Here is a 9,588-nt window from a genome sequence, read left to right as displayed (position 1 = left end):
CTCTTTATATATTATACATATGTTATATAGACATGTGTATATATGTGTTAAATGCCAGTAAGATTATAGGCCAGGCACAGTGGCCACACCTGTAATCCAAGCACTCAAGAGGCAAAGGCAGGTGGCTCTCTGCATTCCAGACCAGCCTGGTCTACATAGACTGTTTCAAAACTAAATTTAAGAACGTATCTTGAGTTTCTATCTTACCCAGGAATTTCAAGTTAGCATAACGTAGTTACTTGTACAATGTTCGTTGTGATACTGCTCACATAATTGCAATATGGAATCAGCCCAGATGCGGGTCCGCATGAGCTGATAAGGACATTTGGTGTGCACACACAATTGAGATTTTCTCAATTGTAAAGACTAAAATTGAGCTTTTGTTTTTTTCTCCTCCAGGAAAAATGGATGACCTGAGAGATCATCCTACTAAGGAAAACAAGCAGGCTCAGAAAGAAACGCCATCTGCTTTCTCAGTATGCGGAACCTGGGATTTTTAAAACATGGCTATATGTGGAAGACATGAAGGTGGGGTGGCGGATGGATATGTGTGGAAGACGTGAAGGTGGGGTGGCGGATGGATATGCGTGGAAGACGTGAAGGTGGGGTTGCGGATGGATATGCGTGGAAGACATGAAGGTGGGGTGGCGGATGGATATGCGTGGAAGACGTGAAGGTGGGGTTGCGGATGGATATGCATGGAAGACGTGAAGGTGGGGTGGCGGATGGATATGCGTGGAAGACATGAAGGTGGGGTGGCAGACATAAAGGTGGGGTGGCGGATGGATATACGTGGAAGACGTGAAGGTGGGGTGGTGGATGGATATGCGTGGAAGACGTGAAGGTGGGGTTGCGGATGGATATGCGTGGAAGACATGAAGGTGGGGTGGCGGATGGATATGCGTGGAAGACGTGAAGGTGGGGTGGTGGATGGATATACGTGGAAGACGTGAAGGTGGGGTGGTGGATGGATATGCGTGGCAGACGTGAAGGTGGGGTTGCGGATGGATATGCGTGGCAGACATGAAGGTGGGGTGGCGGATGGATATGCGTGGAAGACATGAAGGTGGGGTGGCGGATGGATATGCGTGGAAGACATGAAGGTGGGGTGGCGGCTGCTTATTTGCAGGGAGGAAGTGGTCTCTCAGGAGTTGGGGTCGGGGATACCAGAGAGCAGCTGGGGGTGAATATGAGCAAAGAATAAAATGTGCACACATGAAGACGTTGTGGGAAGCCGCTGCTTTGTGTGCTACATCTCCACCTTTAAGGAGCAGGGGCAGGCAAGAGAGTCCTTGCTAGCAAGCACGTATTAGACATCTTGTCTCTCTGCAGAGCTGGCAACCAAAGCCAGGCAGGACTTGTGCCCATTGGGAGCCTTGCTGCAGAGGTCAGGCAGCCCCACTCCACAGGGAGGAAGGGGCAGGAGAAAGTGCCTGCTTTGAGGTGTGTTTGTTATGTTATTATTTGGATTCACAAAAGAAAATGCCACGTTAACCTAAATAGTGTAACATTAAAAGGCTTCCGAGGAGTCTGAAATTACAGTGCGCTCTTGAAGATCTGCAATTAGGAAGTGGCGTGCCATCAGGTACACAATGTTCTCTCCGGAAATAATGTTTCCCAGCGAGCTGCTTCTGAGAACGGGAAGGACTCCCTGTCACTGGGCTTGGTTAGTTGGACCAGCACTGCCACCTTGTGCATGCCTCCCAGCACTGCAGGCAGCCCGCACCTCGGACTCCAATTATCAGGAACATCCCTTGAAGGCAGGGGTAAGCCTGCAGCCCGTGGAAGCATGATTTTTGTTTGTTTCATGTGTATTTTTGTGCATACTTTGCCTGCATGTATATCTGTGCGTCCCGTGTTTATTTGGTGCCCTCAAAGGCGGGGGAAGGGTTTTGAATTCCCTGGGAATGTGCTTACAGACAGCTGTGAGCTGCCATGTGGCTACTAGGAATTGAATCTGGGTCGTCTGGAAGAGCAGCCGGCGCTCTTAACCGCTGAGCATTGTCTCCAGCCCTGGAAGCATGGTTCTACAGAACTCAGGGGGGTGGCCACTTTTGTTTGGTATTGTTGCTTGTTCAGTGACTTCATTTCTGTTGCTATGACAAATGCACTGACAGAAAGCAACTTGCGGAGAAAGGGGTTTATTTCAGTTTGTAATTCCAGATCACGGTCTGTGGTTGTGGGAAAGTCAAGGCAGGGATTTCAGGTAGCTAGTCCATTGTGTCCACGGTGAAGATCAGAGAGAAGTGAATGCGGCATGCCCACCTGCTTGCTGTGCTCAACCCGGTGAGAATGGTGCCGCTCACAGTGAGTGGGTCCTCCCTCATCCGCTAAGACGATCCTCAGACAAGCCCATAAACCAACCTGATGTACACAGTCTTCACTGAGTCTCTCCTCCCAGGTTGTGTCAAGTTGGCAGTCCAAGTTAACCACCAAGGCCGAGGCAATATGAAATAGCCAGTGTGAGCGGTCAATACAATGTCAGTTTCAACTGAATTGAAATCAGTACAATTTCCGCGTTGCTACTTGTGCAACTTTCTCACTGTTGTAACAAACAGCCAGGGAAAGAGCTTGCGGTCACATGGTGCTCAGCCGCAGTCTCGGCTCTGTTCAGTCTAGGACCCACATGGTGCTGTCCACATTCAGGGTAGAGAGATTAACTCCTCTCTTGACTAACCCTAGCTGGAGACTCCCTCACAGACGTGCCCAAAGGTTTGTCTCCTCAGTGAGTGTAGATCCTGCCAAGTTGACAGCGTTCGTCGTCACAGTGGCCTGCATGCTTGCCTGCCTTCTTCACTCCTTCCTTCTTCCTCCCTTCCTCCCTCTCTTCTCTGCACAGTTACTACACCAGAGCTTCTTTCCCCGAATTGCAGTTATCCAATATGTACTTCACACTCAGGGAGCCTGCAAGTTCACACTGCGGATGGCACCTGCTGTACCTTTCTTCCTCAAGGCAGCAGGGTGTTCCTGTCCCCACAGTTGCTTATAGACCTCTGAACCTGTGTGACCCCGTGTGACCCCCGTATGGCCACTCTGTTGAGATGAGTTTGAGCAAAGTGTAGGCGTCCACACGAGGCAGATCCTGCCCACGTGCCTTGGGGCCAAGCTGCTTTCCGTCAACCATGTTTTTTAGGTCTATGGAGCTCTTGTGCAAGTCAGTGTTTGCTCTTCTACAGGGCGTTGCGTAAGTGTGCTGACGTCTCTGTCCGTTTCCTCCAGACGTGTGCCTGTCCTCCTCCTATGGTTCCTCTATCACGAGCACAATGGCTACCCAAGTCTCCGTGGACACATCTTCATTCCTCCTGGATGTGTGCCTAGAAGTTGTGGAGCCACTGGATTTTGGAGCAGAGTTGTTTAAGGTCGTCAAAGCCAGCACCTCCCTAAGTGTCGCCAAGCTTGTCAGCTCATGGCCACTTTTCTGCTGCCCACAGTGTGCCAGTGCTGGAGCCCCCATTCTCTCCCAGCATGCCAGCAGGGGGCCCTCGAGGGGCCGGCAGGAGGTGGGCACAGCCAACTCTGTGCCTTTCTGCTTGTCTGCAGGAGGCTTCTCAGGTTCCCACCAGCCGATGCTTCCCTCGGGCCTCAGCTACAGCCTGTCCAAAGAGACCTGAGCCCAGTGTGGGGTGTCAGAGGCTCAGTGCCTCTGGGTTGCCGTGGGTGTTGTCCTCAGTCACCGCCCACATCTCTTCCTGCTCTTTTGTTGTCTTCTCTTAAGACAGGGTCCCCAAAGTGACTGAGGTTGGTCTGGAAATTGCTTTGTAGGCCAGGCTGCCCTTGAACTGTCTTCCTGCCTCAGCCTTCCAAGTTTTGGGACAACAGGCGTGCGCCATCATAGTACCCAACCGTTTCCTGCATCCTTCCTTTCTGCGGTGTCTGCTAAGTCCTGTGCTGCATTTGGGGGTTTATTTGTGTGTGATAGCCTCTCCCTACGCAGCCCAGGCTATCGTAGAGTTGTGATCATTCTGCCTCAGCCTCTTGAGTGACGGGACTGTAGGCGTGGGCCACCACACCCGGTATTTTTGTTTCTATTGAGTTGTGGAAGTTAGTTCTTCACAGCCCAGTCCCTATCAAATACCTGACTTGAGGGCATTTTGACCTTTTCTGATCTCATCTACTCATTTTTTTATAATTGTGTGAAAAACTATACAACATGAAAGTTGTCACAGTAACTATTGTGGATGTGTGTGCGTGTGTTTGTGGCTTATACAGGTACATGTATGTGTGTGAAGGTGCACATGCCTGTGTGTGTGTAGGTACATGTATGTGTGTGAAGGTGCACATGCCTGTGTGTGTGTAGATACATGTATGTGTGTGAAGGTGCACATGCCTGTGTGTGTGTAGGTACATGTATGTGTGTGAAGGTGCACATGCCTGTGTGTGTAGGTACATGTATGTGTGTGAAGGTGCACATGCCTGTGTGTGTGTTTGCAGGTACATGTGTTTTTGTGTGATTGTGGAAGTCAACGAACAATCGCAGGTGACATTCCCCAGGTGCTACCCGTCTGGTCTCTTGAGACAAGGCTTCTCACTTCTGAACCTGCCTAGTTGGCTAGGCTGACGAGCCAGCAAACTCCAGGGACACTGGGATTAGAAGCATACACTCACCTCCTTTGGCTCTTATTTTGCATTGGTTGGGAACTGAACCGAGATTCTTGTGTTTACAAGTACTTTGTTGGCCAAGCTCTGCCCCGGCCTGTATTCTGTCATTATTAAATACCTCAGTAGTGCTCAGCAAGTGTGCACATCCACGGGGCTGCTGTGTGTGTTCTTGAGTATGTGAGTTCACTTGTCTGTACGTGTGTGTGGAGGCCGGAGGTTGACATCATCTGTCTTCCTCTGCTACGTTTGTATTAGTTTTTGGGACACCGAGCCTGAAGCTCGCGGTTAGCTGGGCCTGCTAGCCAGTGCGGCCCTGGAGTCCGTCTTTGTCCAGGTGACAGGCTCATGATTCGCCCGGCTTTTCCTAGGTGCTGCCACCTGTCCTCGCACTGTGCGTTAGGCATTTTCCCCACTGAGCCAACTTTCCCGTCTTTTGTATCTGAAATTCTGAGTCCATTTAACAACCTCTTCACCTCCCTCCTCCCAGCCTGGCAGCCTACATTCCACTTCCTGTCTCTATGGTCGTCAGCCTGTTTTGTGCGATGTAGCAGGATTCCTGAGGCTGAATTCTTTCTTTCTTTCTTTCTTTCTTTCTTTCTTTCTTTCTTTCTTTCTTTCTTTTTAAGAGATATTTATTATGTATACAACATTCTGCCTCCATGTATGCCCGCACGCCAGAGGAGGGCGCCAAACTAACTCTTATAGACCAGGCTGGCCTCGAACCCACAGAGATCCGCCTGCCTCTGCCTCCTGAGTGCTGGGATTAAAGACATGTACCACCACCACCCGGCATCCTTTTCTTTTCTCTTTCTTTCTTTCTTTTTTAATGTTCTTGTTTCATTGTTTTATAGTACCTATCCCGGGGTGGGGCGGGCAGTGCGGGGCGTGGTGGGCAGTGCGGGGCGGTGCAGGGCTGTGCAGGAGGTGTGGTGGGTTGGGGCTTGGAGGGACGGGGCCGGGTAGGGCGGGACATGGTGGGTTGGGGCGGGGCAGCGGTGCACACGCGGACATCGGTTCTTTTCTTCCAGCATTTCGTGGGCTGGAACTCACATTCTGCTTGTATTAGCAGCTCAGGAATGATTTCAATGGAGCCTTTCTCCATGAGCTGGCTGACATTTGTGTGGCACTTTTGGTGACCTCTGTTTTTAAGTCAGGTTATCTGAGATTTAGATTCCGAGTGCCGGGATAGTCACCCCTTAGCAGCCAGAGCCCCCATAGAGCCTTCCTGTACTCCGTAAGCCACTTTTCTCCTCTTGTGACCTTTTAGCTGATGCTTTGGTAGCAGGCCCAGGTTGGACATCGCCTCCAAGTCATGCTGATGGTCTTCTGTGCTCTCCCGAGAGCCTCTTCAGTTTAAATCTTGGGCTTAGATCTTCAGTGTACTTTGAATTAGGTTTTGTATATGGCTAATTCATTTTTAAAAAAGGTTTATTTATCATATATGTGTGTGTGTGCCTGAGTGTTTGCATGTGTGTCATATGTATCCAGTGCTCATGGAGGCCAGAAGTGGGCACCAGATTCCTTAGAGCTGGAATTGGAGATGGTAGTGAGATACCTGAGTGGGTGCTGGGAACTGAACCCGGGTCCTCCGTAGGAGCAACAAGTGCTCTTAGCCACCAAGCCATTTCTGCAGCCCCAGCCCCACACCCCTTCTTTCCTTCTGCCTGATTATATTTTAATGTGTTTGTGTATGTGTGTGTGTTTTCTTTTTTCCCTTTTTAAAATTTGAGGTAGTCCCCTCCCTGTAGCCCAAGCTGGCCTAGGTCTCATCATGTAGGCTGAGTGGTGTTTTAGCAAGTAGAAGCCTGGTGTTTTGATGGTTTGTTTTGTTGAGTTTGAATTTTTGTAGCTGGTGCCTAGAGTCGACTCACTAAGACAACAGGCCACAAACAAGCCCTTCTTTGTTTCCTTCTGGAAACTGTGTAACTTCAGTGCTTTCTCTTGGGTTTGTAAGCCCTTGTGCTAGCATCTCTGTGGGAGCTGAGACCGGGGTTGTTTTTCCATGAGAATGTCTTTTATGGTCTTCTGCTGGGAACTTCCTGCCTTGCCAAGTGGAGTGGGTGCCGCGACACCCCTGGGCCCCCAAAACTGTTGGGTTCTGCTGCTGCTGGGCTGTGGGACTAGGCCACAGTTGCTGTTTTCTCTGGACTGTCCATTGTTGAAGAGACAGCGACTCACAGAAGGCCACACTGACCTTCGGATGGAACCCACTCCTGACCCATCCGGATCAGTGGTTGTATACTGCCATACTTGATATCTCAGGGTAGGCATGCCACAAGGGGCAGGCTCCAGCAAGTCAGTGGCCTCCTCCTGGTGAGTGGACCATCCCGGTGTGAGAGCACCTTTCTCTACAGAGCTGTGCCTTCCTCATACGTCCAAAGGACAAGGACGGGCTGAGGTCTGTGTTGCAGAGCTGGAAACCGGCTGTGCTCCACCATGGCTCCTCCCCCACCCTCAGTAGATGCTCAGGTCTCTCTGAGCCCCAAGACCCTCCCTGCACCCAGCATCCCCTTCCCCCGTGCCTCAAGTGGCTCCCTCTTCTTTTGTACCTGTGGCCTTGCCCACTCCCCTGTCAGCCACTGGAAACTGGGCCTGTGTTCATGGCTCTACATGGTCTGTGTGCCTCTGATCCCTCTCCTGCCCAGTAGGCACCAAGCATCTTCTTCAGCACCATGGAGCAACATTCCTATGAGGCTCACGGAATACCTGAGTCCTGGTAGTCAACACAGAGGCTGTCAGAATGGAAGGCAAGAGAGACAGCCACAGCTTGGAGGGCCATACATGTGACAGTGAGGTCTGTTCCGAGGCCTTCTCTCCACCAACAGCCACGGAAGGACACTGGCATGGTATGTGGTTATGTACCTGTGGAGTCTTCCTTCATCTGTGTGGTACAGCTCACCACAGAGTGGGGCAGTGGCAGGGGCCTGCAGCACCCTCTGGATGAGACATTTCCCAAGTTAGACAACAGCAGGGACCTGGCTGTGAGCCTGTAGCAACTTCTGGTGGGTTCTGCTTGTGTCTCCATATTTAGTCAGTCAGGACCCAACTCCATCTACCTGGCACCACCCAGCGCCCTACAAGTTTGAGTTTTGGTGTGCAAGGTGCATTAGAATTCCACGGAGGAGAAAGCAGCACCTGAAGTACCTTCTGGACACACTGGAGAGATGACCCTGGTGCCGAAGCCTGGAGCTCGCTTGCAGGCTTGACCAGTGCCTAAATAGAGTGTGCTCATTCCTGCCATGACCTCTGAGACGCCATGCTTACCTGTGGACAGGAATTCATTCCTGTGGCAGCTTCCAGTCTCCAAACACAGGGACCACACATCACATCAGAGGCCTGCTCCTGATGTCTGGGAGAGCTGGAACGCTTCTCAGCCCTGTGGGTTTGCTCTAAGAGAGCTGGCCCTTCATTGGCACCAGAAGCCCTCTGAGAACTTTGGGTAGCATTTTCCCAGAGCTATAGATCTGTTCTGCAATGGACATCTCTTGCTTGGCATCCCAAGGCCTCGGGGAACTTTGAGCTGCCGTACTTCCAAGGGTTGAACCAGCTCTCAGCCAGCATCCTGCAGCTCAAACCTGTTTCATTTAATCCAGTGTAGCAATTTGTCCTACACCATTTACAATTTATTCCCATGGATTAAAAGCTTCTTCCATTTGTGGTTTTTTTGTTTGTTTGTTTTTTCGGGACAGAGTTACTCAGTAGCTCTGGAGCCAGTCCTGGAACTCGCTCTGTAGATCAGGCTGGCTTTGAACTCACAGAGCTCTGCCTGCTTCTGCCTCTCAAGTGCTGGGATTAAAGGCATGCACCACCTCCACCTCCCGGTACCTCCCATTTGTAATCTCTGTCTGCACACTGCATTCTTGGAGAAAGGTAGGACAAGAGCCCAGTTGGGGACAGGTTTTCTGCCTCTGCTTCACTGATGGAAGGCCAGCCACAATGTTCCTGGGACCTGGCTTGCCCCTCCCAGTAGGCCTGGCTCTCCTGGGAAAGCAGGGTGGCAGCTTTTCCCTGTGAGCCATAGTGTGCTAGCCCCTGGCTGACATAGTGGCTCTTCATCTTGGTTTGTGTCAACAGCCTCCGGAAGGTGTGCCACGGGGTAGGTTGTTGGGCTCCCCCAGGAATTTCCACAAGCTCCCGGTATTTATGGCTGCTGGGTCAGGGCTGCAGTTTGAGGACTGTGCTCTGGAGAAGTGAGTGTAAAACCCAGTGGGCAGGGACAGAGGGAGTGGGTGGGGCAGGCTGAGGGCTTAAGTCTTGCTGCAGTGCAAGTATTCATTTGAGAGCTGCCTGGATCCTGAGGGTACTAACCTTGGGAATGAATGGCTCTATTTGTGAGTCCACAGGGATGGGTTCGGAAGAAGGGGCTTTATTATAGACCTTCTCTAGGGTGGGATGTAGGGGTACGGCTCCATGACAGAGTGCTTATTCACTGTGTACATAGTGTGCCTCATACCAGTGCCACAGAAAACAAAATACCCACACGCGCGCTCGCTCTACCCCAGCGCCCTGTGCCTCTCCCCTTTTGGGCCACGAGGGTTGGAGCAGCTTTGTAGGCACAATGCCCCCTGTTGTGTTGTCCAGCCTATTTCAGTGGCTGACCATGAGCTGAAACCGTGGAAACCATGAGCCTAGACAAACATGTCCTCCTTTAAGGTGACTTCCTTGGGTGTTTTTACAGTGCCAGAGAATTAACTAACACGGGGCCATTAACTGCCTGAGTTTTCTCAACTTCGCAGCAAGCTTGTCTAGAGACTGCCCGGCTCAGAAGCTGGGAGCTGCAGCGTTAGTTAGCACCTATGTTAATGGCTTAGCTCTTGTCCCCGGAACTGTTGGGAGGTTGGGGAATAGTTCATTGCAAGGGTCAAGTGGGAGGGGTTTAATTGTTATGGGCGTGTCCTTGAGGGGGACATTAGGTCCTCAACCCCTGGTGTGTCTCTTATAGGCTGTCATGAGGTGAGCAGACTCCTCTATCAGGCGTCACACCGTGAT

This window comes from Microtus pennsylvanicus, chromosome 14 (genome assembly GCF_037038515.1).
Source record: "Microtus pennsylvanicus isolate mMicPen1 chromosome 14, mMicPen1.hap1, whole genome shotgun sequence".
NCBI classification, from domain to species: domain Eukaryota; kingdom Metazoa; phylum Chordata; class Mammalia; order Rodentia; family Cricetidae; genus Microtus; species Microtus pennsylvanicus.
This window is presented reverse-complemented; position numbering follows the sequence as displayed.